At 40.9% G+C, this 6,940-nt stretch overlaps 1 pseudogene; it reads right to left on the bottom strand.

Moving 5' to 3' along the window:
• Positions 1-1,254: 1,254 nt before the first annotated feature.
• LOC105502741 lies at positions 1,255-2,033 on the bottom strand (annotated as a pseudogene).
• Positions 2,034-6,940: the final 4,907 nt, after the last annotated feature.

Genomic DNA, 6,940 nt, shown 5'->3' with positions numbered 1-6,940 from the left:
ATTTGGGCATCCCAAAGTGCTGGGTGATTTATTTATTTATTTATTTTGGCGGTGCATTTATACTTTTATCACGGACAACGTGGCCCCTTCCACATCCACAAATCAGTGCTGTCCAAGCCCCACCCAGGAGCCCCTGTCCAGACACTACTCTCCGAGGGCCTCGCCCAGGTTTCTGTCACATTATCACCCGCCAGGACACACAGCAGCTCTTCCACTCTTACCTGAGGTTGTATTATAAAAGCACATGCTGGTTGTAAACACCTTCAACAACGCAGAAATGAGCAAGGGGAAAGTGGAACTTACTGTGGATGTGGCCACAGGACCACATTTTTGTTCCTGTTGGGATGCTTGGGTCGGTTTCACAATCCTGTAGGCTGACCCCGTCTGTCTGGGCGCCTCGCGCTGCCTGCCTCCTGGGCACTCTGGGGCGACATGAGCGAATGTGCGCTTGTCTAAGCTTCGGTGCTTGCAGTGAAGACTCTGCACCAAGAATGGTCTATCAATGAGGAGGACTACCCGGGAGGGGCTTCCATGCCTCCCATCCTGGGCACTTCCTGACTTTCTGCAGGAAGTGCTGTCCTTGAGTCATTCTGTTTTGTCCTGAGGCTGCTGCGAGGAGGGGGACAGATGAGCACATGCTGGAGGCTTCGGTCCAGGCACAGCAGCAGGTCCCAGCTGGCCCGCGTTCCCTGACCGGAGAAGAGCAGCTCCCAGCAGGTTGCGGGCACAATCCCAGCTCACGCAAGGCCTAGAGCGCACTGCAGGGCCCCAGCACCCAGTCTTAATGTTCACCCTTGTCCCTCCTGCTTTCCAGCTTTGGAGTCCTTGTTAAAAGGAACTCGAACCATAAAGTTATAAACACGACACCTGCATTCCCAATCCTTCAAGGTTTTCTTTTTTACACACAAAACTTACAGTCTTTACTTTTCCCAAGAAAACTAGTTTTTTCCGACACTTTAAAAAACAAATTATCCTTTTATCATATGTTGAAAGCCCTACCCATAACAAACCCACTTCTGCGTTTGACTCTGTTCACTGACCCTTCATTTACTTCCTAAACTGACCCTTTTGGTAACTTTCAGTGAAGAGGTGGCTTTAATAAATATATTCTCCAGAAATCTCCAGAACCTTTGCGTGGGTCAGGGTGAGAGGTGCCGCCACGATGTAAACAGAACAGCTGAGTCCTCCCGCTAGGTGCCAGGTGCCATCTGCACAGGCCGCGTGTGTGGGAGGCATGGAGTCAGAAGCGCTTCCTCAAAATACATCCCTTGTCTCCAACAGAGCACACAGGCCCTAGGGCCCGGTAGACAGGGCTGGTCCCAGCAGATGCATACCACTTCCTGGTCTTGGGGGATGGTACGGCTGAGGTTGCCCAGAGCAGGAAGCCCATGCAGAGGCCAGAGCCTCTTGTCCCACTTGGCAGAGACCCCAGAGGGAGCCAAGGGGGCAGCATCAGAGCCGGGGGCCTGGACAGGGGTGCCCAAGGGCACAGCAGCTGCAGGCCATTGGGAAGGCCAGAAGACGGTGAGTGGAAAGCCGAGGGACCGTGGAGTGACTCAGAGAAGAGGCTATTCAGCTGAGAGTCCTGCACGTGCCTTTTGTGTTTCATCCGGGGATTGTGAAACCAGGTTTTTATCTGGACCTCCGAGAGAGGCATCTCCCTGGCCAGCCTCTTCCGCTCTAGAGGGCCCAGGTACTGGTGGTGCCGGAAGACGGTCTCCAAGTCGCCGACCTACTCAGTGGTAACGGCCGTGCGGACACTGGGGGTCGCCAGGTGTTTGGCCCCTTACTCAACCCAGCCGCGGTCCTTTCCGGCGCAGGCAGATTTGAGGACCTAGCCTCCTTGATGCTGACGGCCTGAGGGGGCTCCCGGGTGCCGGATATCTGACCCGGGCCAGGGAGGCTCCCCTGCGAGACATGGCAGGCCTGGAGGTGTGAGTTGGCCCTGAGCAGCTGCTCTGGGAGAGCCAGTCCACTGAGCCAAAGCTGGAGGGCAGCTGCCGGCCACAAGGTGGGGAGGAGGAGAGACGCATGACCGTCAGGTGGGCCGGAGGGAAGACTGGGCGGGGCTGGCAGGCGCAGGATCTACCTGGGTAGTTTTTAAATCTGTAACATAATATTTGCTTTTAATTTTTAATGTTACTATGTTGTCAAAGTATTGTAAAGCTTAAACTCTTTTTCCTTAATACCACGTAATTTGAGTTTTTAAAAACATTTTTTGCCAATTGAAAGTGAGATTACTTTGATTTAATTTCTTGTGATAATATTTATTTATGGCCTGGCACGGTGGCTCATGCGTGTAATCCGATCACTTTGTGAGGCCGAGGTGGGTGGATTGCCTGAGGGGTTCTAGACCAGCGTGGCCAACATGGTGAAGCACTGTCTCTACTAAAAATACAAAAATTAGCTGGGCGTGGTGGTGAGTGCCTGTAAATCTCAGCTAATTGGGAGGCTGAGGCACGAGAATTATTTAAACCCAAGAGGTGGAGGTTGCAGTGAGCTGAGATTGCACCACTGCACTCCAGGCAACAAAGTACGAGTCTCTTTCCCCCCAAATATATATATATATATACACACACACACACACACACACACATACATGCATATATACACATAAAATTTTTTTATAATGCTGGCACTAAATGGTGGTTGCAATATGTATAACTATCAAGCAGATGGCGTGTTTTAAACCTACAAAATACATTTACATCATATGTCTAATTACATTAGACTGGTTGATGTGACAACAGAAAACAGAAGATAAATTCTGTAAATTGGGGTCACTTATAACTGATGAACATCCACTAAACTAAATTGTCTCATGTATGTCTACAAGATACGGTTTTGGAGGATGGGATAGAAAACAATTTTTGACACAGAACATACAAACTCTTTAAACTTGACACTTTTATAGTATGATTTCTACTACCTTACGTATAACAAAACTCTAAAGTGTGTGAATTTTCAGAAGTAACCAAGCATGGCATTTTCCTTTACGTTTTTTCTTACATTGAATGGTTTCTGTCATCTTCAAAAACACTAGAATGGAGACCTCTTACAACAAGCAACTGATCACTCAGTTGGCTAAAGTCCAGATTGAGGGCCAGGTGTGGTGGCTCACACCTGTAATTCCAGCAATTTGGGAGGCTGAGGTGGGAGGATTGCTTGAGGCCCAGAGTTTGAGACTAGCCTGAGCAACATAGCCAGATCCTGTCTCTATCTCTACACACACACACACACACACACACACACACACACACGACCAGATTGTGATCTGGCTCAGAGCCATTCTTTCCAATTACACACCCTTCCCTTTTGTTTAAGAGTATTTAAAAGAAACCCAGCAACTCCAAAAAAAAAAAAAAATCCCAGAAGGAACAACCACAGATCCTCAGTAGGGTTCATTGTTAGCATCCCTGAAATATCTTGGAAAGGAACTTACTGGAAGTTTACACCCTCTTTAGTTCTTTGAAATGCTTCTCCCAACTGTACAATATACATCAATGGTACAGCTTCTGGAGAAAAAACTTTCTCCCTAAAAACAGATGGTAACTACATCATTGAAGCAGAAAATTGTGTATGTATAATTTTATAGTTATTTTATTTTTATATATTTTTCATAGAAGGAAAGTAAAAGGATATAAAAGCTAGCTGGTCACATGTTTTGAATACCATTTCCTCCCCCTTATACTCAGGGTCAGCTTGCATTCCATTTGATTAACATTGATTTGATATTTTTATCTTTAGAATTGATTTAGATAAATAGGATGTCAATATTAGGAGATTTCCTCCTCAATAAGCTGCTTGCCTTCTCTATGCAGTGCGTTATGTCATTTCAATCTGGGTGATAACAATCTAGAATCAAAGCAGTTGTTCAGTCTTCATTCCTAGCCACTTTCTAGGCAGTGGCAATTGTCACCACTCCCATAAAAATTCTGGAAGATGTGACACTAAGTAAGATGATAATCAATACCACTTTTCCAGGATTCAGAAGCTTTAAGGACTATGTGTAAATAGCAGGATTTTGACGATATTTAATGAAGTCTTTTCTCTATAGCAGTAGACATTATCAGAGAAAGAAGTATCAATGATATCTGCTAATGTATGTTATATATCATAAAAGAATGATATTTGGGTAAATTACAAAATGAGTAAACTGTAATTATGGACAAATTTGGTCATGGTAAATAATTTGCCTAATAATTTTCTTCCCTTCAATTAAAATTTTGTTTTATTAAATATATGGATGTTAATCTAAGTATATTGTTAAACAGTAAGAAATAGGGTCTATAACATTGATGTAGAAAATGCTTGTGTATATGAGAGCGTGCCTACTATGTGTTTTCTTACACTTAAAACATAGCAACTTTTTGAGAAAATTTTTAGCTTAATTTTGCAGATGTGAAAACTGAAGTAGAGAGCTTGAGAAAATCATTGTCAAAAAGAAGCAGGAATTAAGCTTCTGTTTAACTTATTTCAGGTCCCACCCAAGGATCATACAAAGACTTAAAGCTTCTTAACTAAGCACCAGAAGCACCAGAGAGAGAGGAAAAAAAAAGTATTGTACTCTTACCTCCAGGCGATAAAGCCAATGTTTTCTCTACTTGCTCTCAGTATTTTTGTGAAAAGATTTACTCATGATTCTCAAGCAATTTCAGTGAAAGCCCAACTGTTTCAAAAAATTTTACCTCAGCACTAAATAACAAAAGTCTTAAAAAGCAATTTTAGAATCACGTTGACATAGTAAATAATCATTGTGTTTACAGGCTGATAGGGTCTGAAACCAGGTATGTTTTATGTATAGCAATACTTTTCACCAGTCACGTGGAACTAATCATCAGGTGTGAAGTTAACCTGACTTACGGCAAAACACATGCAGACTTCTATGTAAAAAGGAAAAAAGCACAAATCAAAGGAAAATTAGTGGTGAGCTAGAAACAGCCTTCTTTGAATTGTCTAATTTATATGACTTATGTCTTCCATCATATTTTTCAGTAATATAGCTTTTTGAAGTGAATTGCCTTTTTGGCCAAGAGGAAATAAATGAGTAGATGAATAAAGGAAAAATGAGGTACTGAAGAAGAATGAAGACTTTCTAATATATCTTCTTCTATCAGGTGTATAGCAAGAGTACTTACGTAGTTAACTCTTCTCCTAATCCTAAGCAATATCAAGATTTATTGTTTAATACTAAAGATGAAATAATACTTGAAGTTACACAAAATGTCATGTATTGCAGGTATCATGATTACTGTCATTTAAATAAATTGTAAATCAACCTCCTTCTTGTTGCTGAGACAGAAATTTAGCTGCTGTGAAATACTGAGATCTTCCTGCTTTTCCACTAAACCATTATTGTCTTTTATATTCTAAGAACTATCATACGAATTATCTCCAAAATAATAAAGAGCAAAGAATCGCTGCTGCAGAGAAAATCCTTTGGGAATTTCTCACAGGCAAGGTATTTCTCTTTTTCTTTTCTAAGGACACACAAAGATTCCTTAAAGCAGGAGTCAGCAAACTTTTCCTTAAAAGGAGTAGATAGCAAATATTTTAGAATTTTGCTGTCACTCCGTCTCTAGAGAGTCACAAGTACTAAACTCTCCAGTTTGTCTCAGAAAAGCAGCCATAAACAATGTGTAAAGAAATAGCAAGTCTGGGATCCAATAACTTTTCATTTACCAAAACAGGTCAGAGTTGGTCCACTGGTTCTAGTTTACTGACTGATGCCATATGGGGTAGGTTCATCCTACCTTTCATTTGCCCAGAATAGCCCATTGGAAATTTTTTTAAAGTATTTCCAAATCATAGGAATCTGCCTTTGTCTTTACTCCCCTTTTAGAATGAAATCTCTTCATAATTAAATCTTACTCATTCTTCAACTTCCATCTGAAATCCACCACATCAGAGAACTCCAGAGAGTATGATGTTTTGTGCATATTAGATTATCATAAACTATTTCATGCATTATGTCTTTTATCATGCTGACTTGTAGCACAATAATGCTTTAAGCATGAAAAGGAGAGAGGCTAAGTAAGTTTCCGTGATCAAATGAGGAAAAAGCAACAGTAAAGCCAAACTCTTTAATTCTACTTTAGCAGTCTTCATTAAGCTATTAACAATCTTATCGTTGCAAAAGAATACCTAGGAACATATAGCTCAACATTCCATCAAGCACAAAAAGCCCCTCGAGCTGTTAACTAGCAATTGATATCCAGTTTTAATATTTCCAATCATAAGAAAATAATTACAGATGTGCCTCAATTTACAAATAGCTTATTTTTTAAAAGGACCTTTGTGAATGCATTTCTTATTAAGCCAAATGGCACTATAAAATTACTTGCTAATGTATGCAGAGTTGCTGAAATGGTGAATGTTTATCCCTGTTAGTAAAAACTGCAAGTAGAAAGAAAAATAATGAGCTTCAATAGGTCCTGTGGAGATATATCCACAATTGGACAGGTCTAAATGCTATTTCTTATAGTGAACAAAATTATCTTTTCTGTAATATTTACTTTTCTGTTACAGATTTACTTTCACAGTGTCTTCTCTCTCTTTTCTGTGACTAATCCACGTATTTAAGAAAAAGTTGTCTTGTGTTCTCTAAGAATTTTTAAAGGACTATACCATATACTAGAATCGTGATTTTTTTTTTCTCCATAGCATGTGATTCCAGGAAAACTTCCAACAACTCACATGTACATATGTCATTCTTAAAATATAATGTTTTCACAGTAGCAAGTGGTCTGACTAGCAGGAAACAGTGGGACTTGTCTTTCATGCCTTGTGAACTTGAATTTCCTTAAAATAGACTGTGCCAATGATAGACTCCCTTGATAAATCTGTTAGTAGTTTACATGTATTCCTTGTGTTTCAAGTAGATTTTCAGTAAGTTAAATGCAGAAATAACTCATTCATGTTACAATGAATTCTTACATAA

Source organism: Colobus angolensis, unplaced genomic scaffold (genome assembly GCF_000951035.1).
Source record: "Colobus angolensis palliatus isolate OR3802 unplaced genomic scaffold, Cang.pa_1.0 Scaffold80, whole genome shotgun sequence".
Taxonomy (NCBI): domain Eukaryota; kingdom Metazoa; phylum Chordata; class Mammalia; order Primates; family Cercopithecidae; genus Colobus; species Colobus angolensis.
This window is presented reverse-complemented; position numbering and strand designations above follow the sequence as displayed.